Source organism: Camellia sinensis, chromosome 9 (genome assembly GCF_055761805.1).
Source record: "Camellia sinensis isolate YWXY chromosome 9, ASM5576180v1, whole genome shotgun sequence".
In the NCBI taxonomy this organism is placed as follows: Eukaryota; Viridiplantae; Streptophyta; class Magnoliopsida; order Ericales; family Theaceae; genus Camellia; species Camellia sinensis.
In genome coordinates, this window is record NC_138969.1 from 173,166,904 (window position 1) to 173,190,701 (window position 23,798).

Below are 23,798 nucleotides of genomic sequence, written 5' to 3' on the forward strand. Positions count from 1 at the left end.
CTTTGAAAAGATGGACCATATATACTTAATTATATTATTATTTTAGTTATTTTTAATTATAATATTTTCTTAATTATGACTCATAAATTTTTTAATTATACTTTATATTATATTTAGTTATGACATATTTTTTTAATTATAACTCAAAAAGTTTAAAATCATATCATTTTATTTTTTAATTATAAAATATATATAAAAACACACCTTTTGAAGAGTATATACCATATTGTTTTCCTTGGTTTAGAAACTTAGTATGAGACTTTGTTTGATAATGTCCCTAAGATCTTTCAAAAACAAAAAACAAAAAAAAAGTTCTATTTGCTAAACCCTTTAATATATAGTTTTTAAAAAAGAAAATTATTTTCAATCACTTTAAAGACCGAAATGTGGCCGATCTCAATTTATTACATTTTTCTACGAGTCATATAGTTACATTTTTACTAGGGATGTAAAGTGATATATTTGAACAAGGCCACTTATTTCATCAAGAAAATTATCCACACTGGTGTTAGCTCTCCCCCCAATCAAGATCCCCTCCTTACATTTCCTCTTTACATTTCTTACTTGCAAGCCCATTGGACCCACTTTTAGGCCCAATTTTGATAATCTAAACCGTTCATATTTTAAGATTTGTTCAATATATCATACCTGTAAAAACTCAAGTTGATCGGATATCAGAAAGCATGTATTCGGAAAACTCGAACTAAAAACTATTTTTTTAAAGAATTTAGTAAACAGTTTTCCGAACACAGGCTTTCGGATATCCGATCAACTTAATTTTTTACAAGTATGATATACTGAACAAATCTAAAAATATGAACAGTTCGGATTATCAAAATTGGGCTTAAAACTGGTCCCAATGGGCTTGCAAGTAGGAAATGTAAGGAGGAAATATAAGGAGGGGATCTTGATCCCCGCGGCGAGATTTGCGGTAGGTTGTTTGGAAAGTGTTGTCACATTTTTTTTTGTTTTAGTGTCTTTTTTTTTTTTAAATTATGTTAAAATTTAAAAAAAAAATTCAGCTTGTCATGTGTAGACAAATTTTAAAAAATTGAAATATTCAAAAAAAAAATTAAAAACCAAAAAAGTCCACTATTTTTAACTTTTTTTTTTATTTTTGAATTTTAAATTTTTTTTTTTTTTGTTCTCATAGAGTCGAATTTAGAATTCTAAAATGTAATCAAAATTTTAAAAAAAGACTTACAAAAATAAGCCAAGAAAGAAATCATAAAAAATATATATAAAAAAAAAAATCAAATCTCAAACACCACTTATGTGAACCCACGTACTTAGACAATTCAACTTACTTATTCAAAGAAAAATCAACTACTCCAATACTAATGACATGTGTGAACTGACGTACTTGACCCAATTTATTTGTTCACATAAAATCACCCATGTTAATAGCTTTCTAAGATTTTAAGGTCATATTAAATTTAATGAATTTAATTTTAAATGAATGTGAAAATTCAAAATACAAGGGCATATGTGAGAAAATCTGGCGATATGTGAAGTGAAGGGAAATTCTATTTCTATACACCATATTATCTCTGTGCACATCATTTCTTACTCTGCTCACTAGTAGTTTGATTTGTAGGCCTTTATCTCAATTCACACACCCCGCATTCCAAATATACTCATTTAATAAAAAATGTGTGCACGCCCTCATATTAGCCTATACAAATATTCGTGGTCGTCGTGCTGCATTGGCACGGCCTGCCATGATTGATGACCTTGTACTTGATTTGTTGTAAATTGACTAGTGTAGTCCAATACACAATCAGATTGAACTTCACTTGCTTGAGTGAATACTTTTTGCAAAAAAAAAAAGAAGAAAGAAACTCGAAACTTTAGAGCCGAATATTTTAACATATTTGGAAAGTTGTAATTCGAATGATTTAATATATTTCGAAAGTTAAGTTCCGAATGGTTTAATATATTTCGAGAGTTGAGTTTCGAATTATATTTTGGAAGTTGAGTTCCAAAGAAATTAATTTTGTTCGATTGTTGTTTTTCGTATACTGTCTATGTATTCGGCACTGGTTTGCCGAATGGTGATCGCGAACAGAAATTATGTAAAACAATTTCTTAGCGAAAAAAGTCACATTTCCATTGCTACATTGGTTGTTTTGCATATCCTCTTGGTTTTCTAAATTGTTTGGCAAATCTTCCATCAAGTTTTGTTTGACAAACAATGGTAACCTAATGAGTGAACAATGGAAGAATGTTAGCAATGGAGTTTGGTGTGTGAGAAATAATGGAGGAAGAAGATAGGCAATGGAGTGTGTGAGAAAGAATGAAGGAAGAAGGTAGGTAATGAAATGTGAGAAAGAGCGGAGAAAGAAGGTAGCAATTGAGAGTTTGAAAAAGAGTGAAGTGTGTAAGAATGAGTGTCAATAATGTAGGCAATGGATAGTGGATGTGCTCAGAAAGCTTTTACAAAAAAAAAAGATGTGCACAGAGATCTCTATTTTGGATGTTTAAGTGTGTGGATGAATATCTATTTTGGTCATTTTATTTAAAGGTAAATTTGTAATAAACATAAAGTTCATTAAGTGTGTGGACAGAGACAATGAGGTGTGTGGAAATAGAATTTCCTTGAAGTGAATGATGAATTGGTTGGACTTTTCAACTGGGTTTTTGACATAGTGAAAAGTATGAAGATTAGGTATCGTTAAATAATAAAATAAATAGATTTTTTGAAAAATAAATAAATAATATTGATTAAAAGTTGTTTTATCTTAAGACATATATCATAATTTATATGTCATAATAGGTTTGGGTTCAACTCGTTTAAATTTATAATTTTAACAAGGGATTGAAAGTTACATTATTAAAATTGTGACAAATTAAAAATTGATATATAAATTGTGATAAAATTATAAAACTTAAATTGTAAGTTTCAATATATATATATATATATTAATAATTTACATACAAAAATCTAACTATTTATAGTATTTCATATAAACATATTTTATTAATTTTTTCACATCTCGTGCATAGCGCAGGTTTTCACTAGGATATATTAATTCGAATTGATCATCTTATAAAACTCACTAAAACATCATCCATTCAAAAAAAATAAGATGGCTTAAAAATCGATAACTATATCATTAGATTGCATTTGTCATAAAAAAATAAATAATAATTTGACAAGCCCTATAAGATGTTTTAAAAAATAACTGATATTCAATCATTTTATTTTTATTTTTTTGACATAAATGTTCTGCTAAATAAATTTTATAAAATTAACGGTTCAAATTAATAAAATGAGCTCATTAAATCTAACAACACTTCTCCAATTGGATGTCCACTCGAAAAAAATTGATTTCCAAGAAAATAATACTAGTTGATTTGACTTAAATATAAAATGCCAGAAGCCACAATGTGCCCACCTCTTTGCTTCATTCTGAACAACACATCTCTTTTAATCAAGATGAGTTGACTTTGGACATTCAACAAGAAATGTGAAGTTTCAAGTGGTTTAAAAGAAATGGGCAAATATTTTCATTGACTTTTTCTTTTTCTTTTTTTCATTATAAATTTATGAAAGCAAGCAGAGATTCAAAAGAAATGAAGACATCTCAGTCCAAATGATTAAAATTCCTCTTTTAGCAGTATCAATTTTCATGTTGTCATGTACTCATTGTAATGGTGGTAATAATAAGAGCAAAGTTTACTAGTTCTCAGACAACAAAGCTCTCAGTGACAAATTCAAGTCCAATCTCTTCAATTCACTGTCATCAAATGCGGCTGCCAGTGGCTTCTACAAATCCACATTCGGCAGAAACTCTGACAAGGTCTACGGCCTAGCACAATGCCGAGCCGACATCTCACCCGCCAATTGCACCAATTGTATCAATGAGTCCATCAATGCGGCATTGCAAAACATTTCAAACAACAATTCTGTTGAGGTTTGGTTTATGATGATGCAGTTCGTCTTGGGTGGATGGGTCGGGCTGGTCTAAGCTCTTTAAGTTTCGATTCAGGCGGATGATTCCACCAGATGACCTGCAAGCAAGTCCAAAGAGGAATGGGGTAGTCCCCCAGTGAACCCTCCGGCGAGCAAATCAGTAGAGGAAGAAGGAAATATATAGAGAGAGAGAAGGAGATAGAAAAGCTTTACCTTCCTTTTGTCTTCGATTCTTGTTTATATCCTTTGGTAATCATTTCACTGTCCCTTGCGACGTGCTCCCTTCCGCCGAAAGCCTGTGCCGTAGCTTACCTTGTTCAGGGTGAGGGGGCTCTGTTCCGACGGGGAGGTATTGTCGTAATAAATGTTGTGATGGGCTACATTAATGGTGATGTGTTGTGGCAATAACTCTGCAGATCTTTGTCTGTTGATGTGGCCTGTGTTTCACCTGCCATGTGCCCGAATGTCATTGGCCCTCCATGCCCAGATGGCCTCCAGCTGTCCTGGGCTTTGCCAACCGGGTTATGCTATGGGTCCCAAGCGATGGGTTTGGGGTTGTTTGCTGTGGGCTGTAAGCCTTATGGGCCTATCCATGTCAGTAGTCCCCCATTTCCGAGTGCAGCTTTAGTCCAACGAAGGGAATAGTAATAAGGAAGAGAAGTGCGAACCGAGTGGAGAGGCCGACCGTTAGGCGTGCCGACCGCGAGGCGTGCCGACCGCAAGGGTGGCCGAGCGGGGGGAGCTGACCGTGAAGGTGGCCGAGCGGGAGGGGTCGACCGTTAGGCGTGCCGACCGCAAGGGTGGCCGAGCGGGAGGGGTCGACCGTGAGGCGTGCCGACCGCAAGGGTGGCCGAGCGGGGGGAGCTGACCACGAGGGTGGCCGAGCGGGAGGGGTCGACCGTTAGGCGTGCCGACCGCAAGGGTAGCCGAGGGAGAGGGGTCGACCGTGAGGCGTGCCGACCGCAAGGGTGGCCGAGCGGGGGAGCTGACCGTGAGGGTGGCCGAGCGGGAGGGGACGACCGTTAGGCGTGCCGACCGCAAGGGTGGCCGAGCGGGAGGGGTCGACCGTAAGGCGTGCCGACCAGGACGGCGCGGGGCTCAAAAAAAAAAAAAAAAAAAAAAAAAGGAGGGGCGTGCCATGTGATGATGTGAAATGGAAAGGACAGGGTAAGGGGAGGAGACAGTGCATCGTGGCCATACACGTGGCAATATCGTGGGAGAAGTGAAGCGTTGGAGCAGAAATGAAACGATAGGTCACGAGGGGGGTTTTGAAAAGGCGGTTTTGGCGGTTGATTTGAAAGGTTTTTAAACGGGCGAAAATTAATGTGGATCCATGGAATACGGGTAAACCGTGGGTTTTTGGCATAATTTGTTTCACTTACCTTTTTACAAAAACTCAAAATACCCAAGTGTTAATTCCTTCATTGCGCACAACACACCTGTGCAACATTTTCTCAACTTCCTTGCTCCTGCGTCAGAAGTGGTTCGTAAGCAAACCCTAGAAATAGCACAAGAAGAAGTGGTGAATGTGAGGGTGGACCCTCTGGGAGACGATGATGCAGAGGAGCTTGCAGCGCGATATAGGACGGAGACACGAATAGTGGGGGTGGGGGAACCGGTGGGACAATCGCAGGCGTCGGCCCTGATATTGGCTCCAAGGCCAATAAGCCAGGTAGAGCCGGATCAATGGCACACTAAGGCTAACAAATCCACAATTACTGCGGCGGATTTGGAGGCTATCAGGGAAAAGTACCAGATTCCGGCTGAGGTGGAGTTATTGCTGCCAACATCAAAGGAAAGGCCGTCTGATGCCAAGCCAGGGGAGTTTTCCCTTTACGAGGAGGCGCTAAAAGGTGGGCTGAGGTTGCCACTGCCCCAAGTGGTGGTTGACGTACTGAACCGTCTAGAGGTAGCGCTGGGGCAATTGATGCCCAATGCATGGAAGATTCTGCTGGCCTGTGCTAGCACGTGGCCCAAGGCGAATGGAGGGGAAGCCATGGCGGTAGACGAGTTCTTGTCCTATTTTAAGGCTTCGGGGCAGCAAGAGACGTGGGTCACCCTATATGCAGTGATGGGGAGGGGATTGGTGGCGGGGCTGCCGACATCGATCAAGGGGTGGCGGCCACGGTGGTTCTACGTGACTGCCAATGGGGGATTGGGAGTGCGCACCATCTGGAAAGTGCCCATTAGGTCGATGGAGTCAAGACTGGGGGTAGCGGCGGAAGAGAGGGTGAAGAGGGTGAAGGAGTGGAGGGAGACAGAGAAGGCCAAATGGGACGAGCTTGTTCAACCGTCCGCATTGTTTGAGGCAGGTTTGGGACCGCAGCCGAGGGGTGGGGACCTCGACTGAGCAGAATTGGAGGCAAGAAGAGAAGTTCAGGAAGCAGAGGATCAGGCCATACTTGCCAAAGCCACGAAGTTGAAGGAAACGCGAGGAGACCAACCGCCTCAACCGATCGCGCGGGAGAGGATCCGACAGCGCCCAAGGCCGCTAGGGGGGAAGGACTTGAGCAGTTTTGAGCCACGACCGCCCCCAGTAGATCCTGTAAAAGAACAGGCCAGAAAGGCGGGGGAGGCTCTGAAGAAGAAGAAGAAAAAGAAGAGGAGTGCCCCAGAGGGAGCTGCAGATGAATCTGGGGCCAAGAGGGCTAAGGTGGCCCCAACTGAGGTGGAGGCCCCCGTGGCCAAGGATATCCCAGAGGTGGTGGGGGTCACCCCAACACTGGAGGTTGTGGAGACTGCCCTAACGGTGCAAGTAGGAGTTGGGTTGACTGAGGCTGAGCCGAGCGGGAGGGAGCAGACCCAAAGGGGCCCTGCACCTCAGGAAGGAGGGGTCCGTCTGGCCACGGCAATCTATCACGCTCGCGCGGTAGCGGGAAGGTTGGAGGGAGAAGAAGGGCCAGCCAGGGCGGGGGCAGACCCCTTGGTGAAGATTGTGGAGGAGATAGCCCTGCGCTCGGCCTCCGGATTCAATGAGGCTGACCTGCTGAGGGGGTTATGCTCCGCCCAAATGGAGGTAACCACCTTGGTAGGGGCCCTTCTAAGGAAAGCAGGGGCTGCCAAGCTAAGAGCTGAAGAGGCCAAGGCCTAGTTGGCCAAGTTGAAGAAGGAGAGTGCCGACTGGAAGACTGCCCACGCTGAGCTGCAAGCAGTCAAGTTGGAGCTGGAGGACACACGCCGTAAGGTTGTGTCGCTCGAGTTCCAACTGGCTGGCGAACAGAAAAAGTTGGAGGAGTCTGAAAGAGCCTGCGCCGTTGCGGTCGAGCGGCATGAAGAGGCCATGAGCAGCAATGAAGAGCTGGTCAGGCAAAAAGATGAGGCAGATGTCAAATTTGGAGATCTGTTGAAGGAGTTGGAGGATGAGCGCGCTAAAGCAGAGGAGGAGAAGTGGAGGCTCGTAAGGGAGTTGGAAGCAGAGAAGGCGAAGGCGATAATGGAAGAGGAAAGGGCAACGGCGGCTGCTGAAATGGGGGCCCTGCAGAGAGAGCTGGACAAAGAGAGGGCGAAGGCGGCTTCTGAGAGGGCGGCCTACCCCGATCTGTGCGTCGCAGCAGTGGAGCAATACAAAGGGTCTCCCGAATTTCAGATGGCAGTAGATGCCGCAGTCGCCAGGAATCTGGCTGGGTAAGAATCTGGGGGGGTGGGCCCATCAAGGACGACTGCTGGAGGTAGGACGGAGGCAGAAGTTATTGAGAGCTTCCAGCAGTCAGACTTCTACAAGCATGAAATGGCTGAGTTCTGGGACAGCGGTTGGAAGATGTTCAAACACAGAGCTGAAGAGCTGTTCCCAGACTTGGACCTGAGTAGTGTAACGATTGGTGAAGATGATGTGGCCCAAACCCCCCTGGACGAGGGCATTGAAGATGAAGAGCTTGTATCCAGCGAGGAGGAATAACCAAGGAATAACCAAGAAAAGCTTCTTCTCTGTGTTTGTTTGTTTGTTTTTTTTTTTTTTTTTTTTTTTTTTTTGTAATGAACTTGTGTACACATTGTAAATGAATAAAATTTCGTTTATGTTGTCAATTGACTGTGTTGGCTTGTATTGTCTAAAATGAATGAAGTCTTGTTATAAAAATTGGTCATAAAAATTGTGCAATAAAAATTTCGTGCAAAGTTAAGTTAAAAGTTCCTCCCTGCAGAGTGAGATTGGATTTGTATGAAAATTGAAAGGATGATAGTGGTTTATTGAAAAATTAGATTATGAAATTGTAGAACATAATATTCGAATGGGGTTAGTACTTCCAGTTTAATAAGGATGGATGAAGAATCCATGGATGAGGACAGAAAAGTAGGTTGCAAATCGTAACTAAACGGTTAATTGTAAACTTGTAGAGAAGAGATTGGAGAAACAAGCTGGGTGGGGTGGGAGATAATCTGATTAGTAAATGAAACACATGAGAATACCTTTGGAATCTAACTAAGTAAAAACATGGTCTTGAAATTGTGAATAAGTTTCAAAATGTGACTGAGTGTTAAAAACGTGGTCCTGCTTTACGAAATTTCGTGGATAGGATGATCTCAGCATGGAGTGTTCAGTTCTGGCTGAGGCTTTGAAGTGCTCAGTCTGGCTGAGGCCTTGCTGAGGCTTTGAAGTGCTCAGTCTGGCCGAGGCCTTGAGTGCTCAGTCTGGCCGAGGCCTTGAGTGCTCAGTCTGGCTGAGGCTTCTGAAGTGCTCAGTCTGGCTGAGGCTTTGGGTGCTCGGTCTGGCCGAGGATTTGAGTGCTCGGTTTGGCCGAGGCTTTGAGTGCTCAGTCTAGCCGAGGCTTTGAATGCTCTGTCTGGCTGAGGCTTCTGAAGTGCTCAGTCTGGCTGAGGCTTTGGGTGCTCGGTTTGGCCGAGGCTTTGAGTGCCCCGTCTGGCCGAGGCTTTGAGTGCTCAGTTCGGCTGAGGCTTTGAGTGCTCGGTCTGGCTGAGGCCTTGAGTGCTTGGTCTGGCCGAGGCTTTGAGTGTTCGGTCTGGCCGAGGCTTTGAGTGTTCGGTCTGGACGAGGCTTTGAGTGCTCGGTCTGGCTGAGGCCTTGGGTGCTCGGTCCGGCCGAGGCTTTGAGTGCTGCAAGTGAAAGTGTCATGAGAGCGACATACAGACATTTGAATTATAAAAGCTGAGAACGTCGGTCGGAATTTGCATTATATATTAAAGAGGAAAATACAACAATGTTGACAATACAAAAGTATGAACTCATTGATAGTAACGCTTCAAATGTTCCGCATTCCAGGTGTGGGAGAGGTCTCGGCCTTCCATGTCTTGAAGTCGGTAAGTGCCTGGTCGTGGTCGGGCTTTCACAACGTAGGGTCCCTCCCATTTGGCTGCCAGTTTGCCCTCGGTTGGATTCTTTGTGGCAAGAGTCGCTTCTCTCAAGACAAGGTCCCCTACAGAGAACTCTCGTGGTCGGACTCTGCGGTTGTAGTGTGTTCTCATTTTCTGCTGGTACGAAGCCAATTTGACAGCAGCAGTCTCTCTGAGCTCTTCGATGAGGTCCAGGTTTGTTCGATGGAGCTCTTTGGTTGAGGCGAGATCCGGATGTAAAACCCTGGGGGTGGGCAGACCGACTTCTACCGGAATAACCGCCTCAGCGCCATATGTTAAGCGAAAAGGGGTTTCCCCAGTGGGAGTGCGAGCAGTGGTTCGGTAAGCCCAGAGTGCATTTGGTAGTTCCTCAGCCCAAAGGCCTTTAGCAGCTTCGAGCTTAGTTTTGATGATTTTCAGAAGGGAACGGTTGGTGACCTCAACTTGACCATTTGCTTGGGGATGACCGGGGGAAGAGAAGTATGGTTGAATCTGGAGATCTGCACAAAATTTTCTGTACTTCGCGTTATCAAATTGTTTGCCGTTGTCAGAGATGATGGCTTGAGGGATGCCAAATCGACAAACGATCGATTGCCAGATAAACCTGGTGGTGTTCCGCTCGGTGATTGTGGCAAGGGGTTCGGCCTCGACCCACTTGGTGAAGTAATCGATGGCGACAATCGCAAACTTGGTCTGGCCTAGACCGGTGGGAAGTGGACCAACCAAGTCGATCCCCCATTTGGCAAACGGATAAGCGCTGCAGAGTGTGATTAACTCTGTAGGAGGAGCATGAGGGATGTTGGCGAAATGTTGACATTTATCGCATTTGAGCACGAAATCGGTCGCATCCTGATTAAGAGTTGGCCAAAAATACCCAGTACAGAGTATCTTGCAGGCAAGGGACCTGCCGCCTGAATGATTACCACAAATTCCCTCATGGATCTCCTGCATTACATAAGTTGCTTGAGCTGGATTGAGGCACCGTAGATATGGCCCGGAAAAATCGCGCTTGTACAATATACCGTCGACAATGATGTAATTGGATGCTCGGGATCGGACTTTGGCTGCCTGCTGTTGGTCATCTGGGAGTGCTCATGTGGTCAAGAATAGGAGAATGTCGGATGCCCAAGGGATGGGTTCGTTTTGGATGAACTGTACAGCTTGCAGGTCGGGTGAAATGGCCGAGTGGTGTAGATATTCAAGACGGACATCATGGCTGAGATTAGGATGGTCAGCAGAGGCCAGCTGAGCCATCTCATCTGCTTTGGAGTTGTCCGCCCGAGGTATGTGCCTGATATGGAAGGTATTGAAGAGGCGAGCAAGGGGGAGTGCCATATCCCTGTAAGCTTGCATTGTGTCTTCCTTGGCGTCGAAGTCCCCCGTCATTTGACCGACGACGAGCTGGGAGTCGCTGAATACTCGGAGGTGGCTGACCTCAATGTCCTTGGCAAGGTGGAGTTCTGCTATCAATGCCTCATACTCGGCCTCATTGTTGCTTGCTTCAAACAAGAAACGGAGGGCACATTTGAAATAGCCGCCCTCGGGGGAGGTGAGGATGAGGCCGACCCCACTTCTTTCTTTGCGAGACGAACCGTCGACATTGAGAGTCCAAGAATGAGGATCTTCTGGCTCTGTTGGAGTTGGTGGGAGTGGGGGGGTAGTGGTCGGGGCCAGATTGGTGAACTCCAGGATGAAGTCAGCTACAGCTTGCCCCTTGATTGCTGTCCGAGAGCGGTAGGAGATGTCGAACTGCTGAGTTCTACTGACCACTGCATTAGTCTGCCTGAGAGTTCTGGTTGCTGTATGACCTTTTTCAGGGGCTGGTCGGTGAGGACCACTATGGAGTGGGCTTGGAAGTATGGGCGGAGTCGTCTGGAGGCAATGACCAAGGCCAGGGACAGTTTTTCTAATAAGGGATAGTTCTGCTCCGCTCCCCTGAGAGCCCGACTGATGTAATAGACCGACCGTTGGATTGAGCCATCTTCTCTGAGGAGAGCTACACTGACTGCGGTGCTCGACACTGCTAAGTAGAGGAAAAGAGGCTCGCCCGTGATTGCCTGTGAAAGAAGTGGAGGATTGGCCATGCATTGCTTTAACTGTTGGAAGGCCTCTTCGGATTCAGCTGTCCATTCAAAAGTCTGCCGAAGGACTTTGAAGAATGGTAGGCACTTATCTGTCGCACAGGAAATGAAGCGGCTGAGGGCCGCCACTCGGCTGGTGAGTCTTTGAACTTCTTTGACCGTCCTAGGCGACTGCATCTCAACCAAGGCCTTGACCTTCTCAAGGTTAGCTTCAATGCCGCGCTGACTGACCATAAAACCCAAAAACTTTCCAGATCCTACGCCGAAGGCGCACTTCTCTGGGTTGAGCTTCATCTGGTACTTGCGCAAGGTGGCGAAGGCCTCTCGTAAGTCAGTGAGGTGATCGGAGGAGTATTTGCTTTTGACTAGCATGTCGTTGACATAGACTTCCATATTCCGGCCTATTTGGTGATGGAAAACGGTATTAACCAGCCGTTGATAGGTGGCCCCAGCATTCTTCAACCCGAATGGCATTACACAATAGTGGTAGGTACCTCGGTCGGTAATAAATGATGTGTGTTCCCGATCAGATGTGTGCATCAGGATTTGGTTGTACCCAGAGAAGGCATCCATGAAGCTGAGCATTTGATGACCGGCCGTGGCGTCGACCAGCAGATCTATGCGGGGAAGGGGGTAGCTGTCTTTGGGGCAAGCTCGGTTCAGGTCAGAGTAATCGACACAGAGTCGCCATTTGCCATTGTGTTTGCGGACGATGACCACATTGGACAGCCATCTAGGGTAGTCCACATTTTTGATGAATTGGGCCTCGAGGAGCTTGTCAACTTCTGCGGCTATAAGAGTGTTGCGCTCCGGATGGAAAATGCGTTGCTTCTGGCGGTGGGGTCGAAAGTGGGGTTCGATGCTGAGGCGATGGGTTATGAAGGAGGGGTCGATGCCTGGCATGTCTGAATGGGTCCAAGCGAATACATCTCTGTGCTCGGTCAGGAGAGCGGTAAGGTCGGCCTTGGCTTGGGAAGGTAGTTGGCTGCCGATTTTGGCAGTTTTGATTGGGTTGGTGGGATCAATGTTAACTTCAACAAGTTCCTCCACGGGTTCTCCTCTGACCAGCTCGTCCTCGTCTCGGACGTCAAGCCCTTCGATGATCATGGCCTCTTTTAGCTTGACTTCTTTGAGTGAGGCGACACAACACTCCCTGGCCACGATCTGTTCTCCTTTGACAGTTCCGACGCCGAGATCGGTAGGAAATTTGATGGCAAGGTGATAGGTGGATGTGATGGCTTGGAAGGCGTTTAGGGCTGTGCGGCCAAGGATGATGTTGTAAGCAGAGGGGCAGTCGACCACAAGGAAGGTGAGCAACTTAGTGGTCTGCCTCGGGTGTTCGCCAATGGTTATAGGTAGATCGATGGAGCCGATGGAGGTCACACGGTCGCCGGTGAAACCGACCAGAGAGGTTTGGAGGGGAGACAAGCTTTCTTCCCCAATCTTGAGCTGGCGGAAGCAATTGAGAAAGATGATGTCTGAAGAGCTGCCGTTGTCTATGAGGACTCGTCTGACCTTGTAGTTGGAGAGGATGGCGGAAATGACAAGGGGGTCATTATGTGGGTAACGGACTCCTGCACAGTCGGTGTCCGTGAAGGTGATGGGTTCGATCCACTGTTTTGACTGTTTGGGAGGTCGGTCCACCGTCGCCACTGCTTTGTCTGAGCCCTGCCTTATTTTTTCTGAGCTCTGTCTTCTGAGCCGAGCGAGATGGTCCCCCACAAGCAAGGCCGCCTGAAATGACTCTGATTTCTCCGATTGGTGGAGGGGGATTGCCTAGAGGTCGAGGCTGTGGCGGTGGGCGATCATAGCCTTGGTTAGGTGGGGCTTGATTCCGGGGTGGTGTATGCCGACGATTGTTCCTGGGAAGGTCGGTTCTTTGCCGCTGCTGAGGGCGGGTGTCTGTGAATCGGCTGAGGCGGCCCTGACGTATGAAGGTCTCGATCTGATCTTTGAGGTTAATACACTCGTCGGTGGTATGGCCATGGTCTTGGTGGAAACGGCAGTATTTGGACTGATCTTTCCGATTAGAAGGGTTTCGTGAAGGCAGGGGCCACTTGAGGGGGTAGTCCCGCTGGATCTGATTGAGGACGTGTTCCATGGGAGAGTTGAGTGGTGTGTACCGCTCGAACCGACCGGGCGGTCGGGTCAGAGCCGACCGGTCGGCTCGGTGGGGTCGGTCATTATAGTGGGGTGTTTGGCTATTATACTGGGCGGTCCTGGGTTCTGAGTCTTTCCTCTTGTCTCTGGGGGTCGAATTTTTAATGATTGGCTCCTGCCGAGCGGCCAGGGAATCTTCAGCATTCATGTACTTCTGGGCTTTGGATAGTAGGGCAACCATGGTGGTTGGAGGGTTTTTGGAGAGGGAGAAAAGAAAATCGGATGACCGTAGGCCGGCCATGAAAGCCGTGAGGATGACCTTGTCGTCATTCTCCGCTACTTGAAGGGCTTCGGTGTTGAAGCGGGTGACGAAGCTGCGGAGCGACTCCCCCTCAGTCTGACGAATGTTAAGGAGTTGGGTGGCTGGGCGTCTCTGACGTTGGGCTCTGATAAAATGGCTCAGGAAGGAGTCACTGAGGTGTTGAAAGGTGGAGACGGAGTCTGCCAGTAATTGGCTAAACCACAACCGAGCTGATCCCTTCAGTGTCACGGGGAAAGCTCGGCACATGATCTCGTCAGGGAAAGCATGAAGGATCATGAGGGTGCGGTAGGTTTCCAGATGGTCGACTGGATCCGTCGTGCCATCGAAGGAGTCAATGGTGGGCATTTTGAACTTGGTGGGCAATGGTTTGTCCCGGATGGAGGCAACAAAAGGCGAGTTGGCGGTGACTGAGGGCTTGTGCTGAATGTTCTGCATGACCCCTTGTAGTTAGAGCTTCATAGCTCGGAGTTCAGCGTTCCAGAAGGGAATGTTATCGCCATGGTCGGTCAATGGAGGCTGGACGCTGCTGGCTTCCCCCTCAGGGGCTAGTGCCACGACTAACGGGCGTGGGGGTGGAGGTGGTAGGCTCATATGTGGAGGAGGAGGAGGTTGTACACCTTCTGGGTTGAGCGGAGGGGGTTGTGGAGCAGTGCGGACCGGGGTTCTTTCTTGGTTGGTTGGAATATCTGGAGGTGGAGCGGGGAGGTTTCTTTGGAGTAAAGCACTGATTAGGGCCTGGTTTTGCTCGGCCATGCGGTTAATGCTGTTGGTAAGTTCGATGATGTACTGTGGTGGGTTGTTTGGATGTGGAGGGTCTGTTTGATGATCGGCGGTATTATGGTGAGAAGCCATGAATCTAGTCGTGACCATACACTTGGACGGGTGAGAGGAAAAGGTAACGGGGAGAAAAGGGGGGCTCCGGCGATAGTGAACACAACTAGCGCACGAATAAACCACAAGTTCCCACAGACGGCGCCAACTGATGATGCAGTTCGTCCTGGGTGGATGGGTCGGGCTGGTCCAAGCTCTTTAAGTTCCGATTCAGGCGGATAATTCCACCAGATGACCTGCAAGCAAGTCCAAAGGGGAACGGGGTAGTCCCCCAGTGAACCCTCCGGCGAGCAAATCAGTAGAGGAAGAAGGAAATATAGAGAGAGAGAGAGGGAGATAGAAAACCTTAACCTTCCTCTTGTCTTCGATTCTTGCTTATATCCTTTGGTAATCATTTCACTGTCCCTTGCGACGTGCCCCCTTTCGCCGAAAGCCTGTGCTGTAGCTTACCTTGTTCAGGGTGAGGGGGCTCTGTTCCGACGGGGAGGTGTTATCGTAATAAATGCTGTGATGGGCTGCATTAATGGTGATGTGTTGTGGCAATAACTCTGCAGATCTTTGTCTGCTGATGTGGCCTGTGTTTCACCTGCCATGTGCCCGAATGTTATTGGCCCTCCATGCCCAGATGGCCTCCAGCTGTCCTGGGCTTTGCCAACCGGGTTATGCGATGGGTCCCAAGCGATGGGTTTGGGGTTGTTTACTGTGGGCTATAAGCCTTATGGGCCTATCCATGTCAGTTTACATGGTGTTTTCTGTTGGGAAATTTTTAAAATGGGTTTTTAAAATTTATTATTTAGTTTTTGGGTGTTTTTTAAAAAAAAAATTATTTTTCTTTGGAAAGTCGAAAATAAGCTTGGGAACTTTGTCTTACATCGAAAAGAGAGCAAAACATGGAACACTTAATAAAGTACTATATGGAATATTTATTTGAATATGGAATTGTGGGATGGATACTAGTGTGCATGCACTCACACGCCAAAAATGGCACGCGCATATGGCATGGGCTGTGTGGCGTTTGATGGCAAAAGGCGCATGAGGGCGCTTTCTTATTTGCATCAGACAAGTTGAAGCGATGACGTAGATCCAATGTGGCATGGGTGACATGGAATACAGTCTGCTCCATGTGGCAGTGATGTGGCATCTGTTGGTGATGAGTCAACCAAGCGATCGAATCATAGTCGTTGATTCGAGATATACATGATCGTACAAATGAGATGGTACCCGATCGTGATTAGGTAAAATCGGTCAAAGCATCTATTTTGTATGAGAATGATCTACTCCATAGATCGTCGATCCAACGGTCAGATCTGAGTAGATGCAATCAATGGACATGACCATTCAATCAGATGCATCAAGATCCTATAAATAGGCTGCGAAATCTGGCATTTCAATTCATCCAAAATCTAGAAAGTATTCCTGCAATTCTCTCTCTTCCTCTTGATAAATTTCTGTTATTATCAGTGTCTTGATTTTCTTAATTATATCAAGAGTATTCTGATTTACTGTCGTTAATGTAGACACTGGTAGACTTTGCTGTAACCCGCTGCACACCTTTTGGTGGGTGCAAATATTGTCTTTAGGAAAGTGACTAAGTAACGCGACTTGAAGTACCAAATTTCTGTTCTACATAGACAAAATTATCGCCAAGTTTTGAAGACCCGAAGACCACCAACTGAAGAATTCAAGACGACTTGTTCCAATAATCTAAAGACAATATTTAGATATGACAATCTCTATTCAGAAAATGACTCAAGATTTCATGAAACACTAAATTTCTGTTCTACATAGACAAGATCATCGCCAAGTTTTGAAAACCCAAAGACCACTATCCGAAGAATTCAAGATGACTTGTTCTAACATTTTCTTCACTATTCGAATGAAAGTTTCTTCGTTGTCTAGGAAAAAGGCTCGATGGGAGTGACGACTGATCTGGGTTTTGATGACGCTGTTGTGGTGCCAAAAGGGGTGGCATTCATGGCTGGGATTGCGTCGATGACTCCAAATAAGCCGCGGATGATTGAGATGTCGGTGTTGGATGTTGGGCAGAGTGGGAAGAGATATAGGATGGCTCAGTGCAAGAGGGATTTGAGTAGGTCTGATTGTGGCAAGTGTTTGAATGATCAGTTGGTGAGTTTTAGGTACTCTGTTGAAAATAAAAGAGGATGAGAGATTTATGGGATGAGTTGTAACATGTGGGATCATGATTTCCAATTTTATTCCAACATCTAAACCACTGCTAGTTCTGGTAAGTTTAGTAAATTGCTTCCATTCTTTTTGTTTTTGTTTTTGGGTTCAGTTTCTTGCCGTCTCAAACTACATACCCCTGGTCTCTCTTTTATTTTATTTTATGTAAATTATACTTTCACCCCTATAATGTGATATAAATTTATCTTTCATCCTTATTTGTTAGAACATAATATCACTTTCTATAACTGCTTTGAAAGTGTGCCTGCGAGACACTAAATCTAATGCCGTAAAAGACTTTAAGTTAATCACTTTTTATCAACAATTAATTTTAAGAAAGATGATTAAACTCGGTCCAACAAATAATATCAGAATTACGTTGTCATGGATTTGAATTGCTCAAGTCTTTTTTAGACAAATAGAACGTACTACCCAAAGGGGTAGATCTGTGGTTATAAATTTGACACTATTAGAAATATGATCTATTTTTTTTGAGACTGATTATTTACCTCAGTAAAAAAATCACTTTTCACATTAAAAAAATCAAAAAATCACAAAAGTCACTTGACCCAATAGTGTGATTGACTCGACTTGACTTTAAAAGAAATCATGTAAAAAAATCTTGTAAAACTTTACCCAATCGTGTTTGAATCTCACTGTTCACTTTCCACTCTCTCTCGCTCGACTCTCGCGAGATGAAGATTTGAAGATTTTGATCGATTGTTGATGAAGATTTGAAGATTTCGATCTGCTGTTGAGGAAAATTTCGATCGATTCATAATCGAGACTATAATCGGTAAGCTATTTTCTATGTATGAATCCAACTCTTTGTCTCTCTTTTGTAATCTAGCGTGTTTGTTTCATGCCTAGTTGCTGAATTTCTGTGTTGATTTATTCTGAATTTCTGTGTTGATTTCGATCGTTCTTTAATCTGTGTTGTTGATTTATTAGGTGATTCATCTTGTTTTTGCTGATTTAAAGTTATACAGATCGATAGAGACAGGATTTCTGTTAATGATCTTGTTTTTGCTAACTTGTTAGCTTATTTCTGGTGTTTTACCAGATTCCATGAATGAATATTAATCATAGAATATTAATCAAAAATTGATGAATGAATATTCTTAAATAACCATGACAATTAGTGAACTGCAGTTCAAATTTCCTCTCAAAATCTTCCCCAAAACACATCAGCACAATCTCCATAATTCTTTGTGATAACTTTGTCATTTGGCTTCTGTACTCTCTCAGTATCTCACTAGTAAAAAGCAAGTACATACACAAATAATGAACACAAGTTCAGTAGAGGTGAAAGAAAAATTTTTGGGTGGGTAGGTGAAAGAAAATATTGAAAGGTAAACATAAAAAACAAAATCATGTTATTCTGCTTCATTTCAAATGTGAAGTCTGCATTGACATATATGCATAAAGGCAGGAACAATGCTTGAAATCTAGGAACTCTAAGAAAAGAACAAGTTTCAGAATTCATTGTGACTTGAAAGTATGAAACAAACATACATACAGATATGAACCTCGTGACAGAGTTTATATATTTCTTAATATTTGAACTACATTACAAATTTAAAGAACTACATTACAAATTTAAAGAGAGAAGCCCTTTTAGAACTATACAAATTTGAGTTCCTATGTTGACTCCTTTGACTAAGCAATCTCTGGATGATACTTATTTGTTTATTACTTACTTGTTCATTCATTTTCTTTGATTGATCAGTAACACAAGTTCACTGATATTAATATACTAGAATTGAATTTCTTCCCTTTGCTACCCAAATACCATCCAAATGTTCCCATCTTAGACAGATGACTAGAAATTGTGTTTGAAGATGATCTAAAACAAGATGACCTTCAATATTAGAACATAACCACTTTCCAGGTGCCTCCAGAAAAGGTCCCACAATTCCTTTGGTGGAGGAAGGCCCTGCGGAGTTAAGTCTACGGCAAGTAGTTTCTTTTTCCAGTGTAATGCCATCACTTCAAGACCAAACATCTAAACATCCCAACATCCTAATATTTAAAAATAAATAAATAAAAATGATTCAAGATATTTAAAACTCTGTACTTCCCTCTGTTTCTTCAGAACCTCCTTATTTGTATGTAGTAACATTCTCAATGCTCTAGATTGACCTGCCCCTTACTAATGAAAAACCATCACTCAATATTTAAATAAATAATTAATTTAAGTAATAATAATAATTAGAAATGAACATATCCAAGATGAGGATGTTGATTTTAAAATTAAAAACAAGTGATAAGCACAAACATGTTGAACATAAATGAATAATGACGTTGACAAAAACTAACCATATTAAATTAACAGCTAAAAAACATCACCATTTTACATTGTTGGTGGAAATTTAACAGAAATCCAACTATTTCTCCTGTGATAGCACTTTACATAAGGACATTATTGCCACCCTAATTAGTGATTATAATGTAGAAAAATGGATACCGTAAGCGACCTGAATGCAACTGCATGTGGCTTTCCTAAATTGTATCAAACATGTAAGTGTTAGTTAATCATTGGATTATGAAACCAAATGCAGAAAACACTACCTGGAGAAATACCAGCACTAATTTGCTTGGAGGCCGAGTATATCTGTTTTACCAACGACATTCACTTTATAAACCATTTGCCAACCCAGAAAAAATATACCAATAAAGAATATAACAACTAATGATGTTACAAATCCAAGGCCTGCACCTGGAAAGGCAAGATTATAAGAATCAAAAAAATGGAAAGGTTAAAATGATAAATAATGTGCTTTTTGCGTTATAGGTTCTAGTCTTTCTCTATATATATTGATTTGAGTTAGGTTGAATTTTTGTTTGTGTCTAGGCAAAAAACCTTACAACATTTGATATTTCTTGTTTTCAATCAATTCCAAAAAATAGTTTGAAGATGGATCTCCCTCTTTGTGGCTGTTGGATTGCATAGCCTGATATATATGATATCTGTCTTTTCTTGCTCTATTATGTGATTGGTTTTCAACTGTTTTTACCTCTGTTTTCCAGCAAAAGTATTTTTACTATGGAGATTTGTTGGGCTATAAAAACAACAGCAGCAGCATCCGTATCTTCATTTCCAATTAATCAGTTTTGTAGAATTTCCAGTCATTTTGAATTTTGTTTCTGAAATCCATAGGTGAGAACTTGAATTGTACAAATTTGCAATCTTTTTCACTAGTTTGAAGCTAAATTGTTCCAATTTTGTTATGGATTTAGAATTAGTATTGGGAGCTTTCATTGCTCAAATTCAAATTTGTTTACACACTAACATTACACTTTTCATTGATTGGTTCTTTTTGAAAGTAAATGTAGGACCATCTCACTCATCCACCAATGGGAAAGTGTGTATTGTTCACATTAGGTGAACAAATTTGGACTCCTAGAGACAACATAGTTTGAATTCTCTCTCTCTCTCTCTCTCACTCTCTCCCTCTGTGCGCTGAAATTGTGAAAATAAGAGAAGGTTCAATTTATCTCATCCTGTAAAATGTCTGTTCAAATGGATTTTTCTTTTTAATTTTTTTTAAAGATAAGTTTAAATGAATTTTAGAATATCAACATTTTGTGCAATAATGTATGAGCTTGAAAGTGACAATTACAAACCTACTGCACCCTCAGTTAAATATTTGTCAAGAAATTTGGGAGCTAATGGAAAAGAGTTGGGAGTGCAACCTACAACAAATCTGGCTTGAGGTTAATGTGTGTTCTGATATTCTTGCAAAAAGGCCCTTGGTATGGATGTTGGCAGTGAATATCTGGTAGATGAGCCCTCTGTTTTGGCTATGGCTTTAGAAAGTGACATGTGGGGGATTGGTTCCTCTCATAATGTTATTCTGTAGTATTGGCTTGTGCCCGGATTTTACCAAAAAAAAAAAGAAAAAGAAAAAAAGAAATGGGTTTTGCTTGCTGCCCATGTTATACACATTTTTGTAGGATATGCATCGTATTCTCCACTTAAATGCAAATACAATCAAAGAATTATGAAGTCAAAACTTGATTGAAATGAAATTAATGAAAAGTTGGACAAACAGAAAGGAGTGTTTTTTTCTTTTTTCGTTATGATTTTCCGTAGTAATGTTATACGGTTTATCTAGTAAGTCGAGTTAAAATTGAAATAAAAAGATATTGCAATCACAGTTTAAACTATTAAATTACCACAACGAGACCATTATAGTGATTCATTACAGAAATTCTAGATCCAACACAAAGGGAAGTGGTAGTAGTAAAGTGTATTGTCATTGATTTTCAATTTTTTAAAAATATCTACTTGGAACAGGGATGTGCTTTCGTGAGGGAATTTGAACTCAATAATACCTCTATAACAGAGGATTGTAGCTTTCAATTCATGTTATCTTTAACATATTGATACTCAGTTTATTTAGCATTTTTTAAGATATGCCGTAAAATGAAAATGATCGTATTTTTTGTTAATCAATGAAACAAGTTCATTTAGAAGGAAACGTTTTTTTTATTATTGCTATCTGTCTTTTCTGCAGTAATGTAGCCAAATTTAGGGGAAGGTTTTATAGTTATGAATACTATAGAAAGACATTAATGTAAAGCTTTTACAAAGAAGTTTGGCTATTCTCGATGGGAACTTTCTTCTTCTTCTTCCTCTTCTTCTTTTGTCGGATTTTTATGTGAAGGTTAACCAAAAGGAGGGCTTAGATTTATTAATCTGGCACTGTAAGCAGATGGGGAAGCAAAAGGCAGGAATGATGGTTAATTGATTCCTATACAAATCAAGTCCTATACAAGCAGAGACAAAGAAGATATCTACACCCCTGCCTTTATTCAGAAGTTTCTATAAAATCCAAAAAATTGATCTAAATAGGGGCTCACCATCTCTGACATATATTAGACATATAATAGATAGGAAGCCAAAATAGCCATCTTCCAACAAATAATCCACATAACACATAAGGAAGCCAAAATCCAAGCCTTCATTTTCCTCTTGCCTACAATAGCCATCTTCCAACAAAGAAGGTCTCCAACACTAAATCTTTTGAATACCTCATTCTTGCTTAAATCTTTTGAATAATTTTGAAATGTGCACGTGAAAACGGTGAGTGCTCTCAACTTAACCATACATAGGTGTTTTATGTATACATGATCTTTTGTTTCAATACACTTTAATCATTAGATTATGCTTTTAGTTACACTTTTTTTAATAAGACTAGAATTAGTGATTTCACACTAGTACTTTCTTGCTCTAGATGACAGATTTGTTTACTGTGAACTGAATCAGAAATGTTTGAGTGGTTTACTAATTAAATTGTCAATCATCTTTTGTTCTTATAGATTTTTTGGGAGAGCTCTCTTTTGATGAGAGTGTATGGTCCTTATATATTCTTGGTGTGTAGAGGTTACACTACCATCTGGTGTGTTATGATATGTTTTACTGTACTTTCTTAAAATAAAGGTCTGATCCATTAACTTGATCATACTCCAACTCTAATTGATCCTTTTTTAATAGATTGGCATTAGACAAGGTACAGCCAGTCTGCTTCAATTAACATATATGAATGATGTACATCATGTGTTGGAAATTTTTTTCATATTCCACTAGTTTAAATTGGTTAATGATGGATATTTGAAATGTTGTGAATTTCAATCTCTCTCTCTCTCTCACGCATGCTGAAGTTACAACTTCTCACCGATGAAAGATTGTTGACTGTCCGTAAGCCTTTCAAGCTCATCTTTCACTTTCTGTCTGGTGTACTTTTCTTTCACCTTTTTTTTCCACAATTCTGTTAGCTTTCGGTTTCCTTTTCTGCACTAGTTTCTTTGATTTGTTGTGGTATCTAGTAATTGTGTTAGATCTGAGAAAGATTTCATCTGAAATTCAGATTGTTGTGTTTGGGTTTATGATATTCATAAATGAGTTCAAACTGCAGGTTCTTGAAAGCAAGGAAGTTTGATATTGAAAAAGCAAAGCACATGTGGGCTGAAATGCTCCAATGGAGAAAAGATTGGTGTTGACACTATTATGGAGGTAATGACATTGGACATTTTGCCTTGGGTTTGTTGTGTGGGCTCTCCATATTGTTTTCTGCCGCGGATTTGAATTAATCTATGCTTTACTTGTTGATTTTTTTCATCAGGATTTTTAATTTAAATAGTTGAATGAAGGTTTGAAGTATTACCCACATGGTAATCACGGTGTAGATAGGGAGGGAAGACCTGTCTATGTTGAAAGATGGGAAAAGTTGATCCAAACAAACTTAAACAAGTTACCACAATGTTACACCTTTTTTTTGTTCGACGGTAACAAGATAGTCGCTAATACATATTAGCATTTTTCTTTGTGTTTTGCGACGGCAAAATAGCGGTCGCCATAAGTAGTTTAGACGGTCGCAAATAATTTGCGACTGTTGCATTGCCGTCGCAAAAAGTATTTGCCACCCCCACATTCGCGACCTCCATTTGCCGTCGCAAAAGGTTTTTTGCGACTGTATTTTTATTATTTGCGACGGCTTGTAACAATCGCAGAAACTAGTTTTTTTAGAAGTGGAGGTAGTTCAAAAATAACACTCCATTTGTTCAGAATGTCCATCGTCTTGTTTTAGAAATGAGATTTGTGGTCTTTTGCATAGTTGAAGGACTTCTTGAATTTATAAACTATCATTAGGACTTAATATGTTACTGTGAAAGTTAACTTCTTCTTCTTCTACTTCTTATTTATTTATTTATTTATTTACTTATTTACATTTCAAATATGTGAAATTTCACACTATTAGAATTTAAAAATTTTTAATTTTTAATTCAAAAACTATGTGAAATTCAAAAACATTTCTTAGAAAAATTTTACAATTTCAAATCCTATAAGTGTAATTTTTTTTCTTTCTCATTGTAAAAATTGACAAATGCTATTTCCACTCCTAGATACAAGTGAGTAAATTTCATTTGCATTTGTGGCTCTATTACCTCATGTCTAGACAGAGAAAATGTAGTAAAAATAGTAATTATGTATAGCATTGCTCATTTTATCAATTGAGTAGTTTACTTTCTTTCTTTTGTAGATCTTATTGAGTAATTTTTAAAAATATAAATT

The 23,798-nt window shown here is 42.0% G+C and overlaps 1 long non-coding RNA gene across 1 annotated transcript; it reads left to right on the forward strand.

The window, feature by feature from the left end:
• Positions 1 to 17,297: 17,297 nt before the first annotated feature.
• LOC145798857 (uncharacterized) lies at positions 17,298 to 23,417 on the forward strand. The gene is made up of 3 exons (XR_014340638.1): positions 17,298 to 17,516; positions 22,642 to 22,739; positions 22,849 to 23,417. It is a non-coding gene; the product is annotated as an uncharacterized LOC145798857 (long non-coding RNA).
• The last annotated feature ends 381 nt before the right edge of the window (positions 23,418 to 23,798 follow it).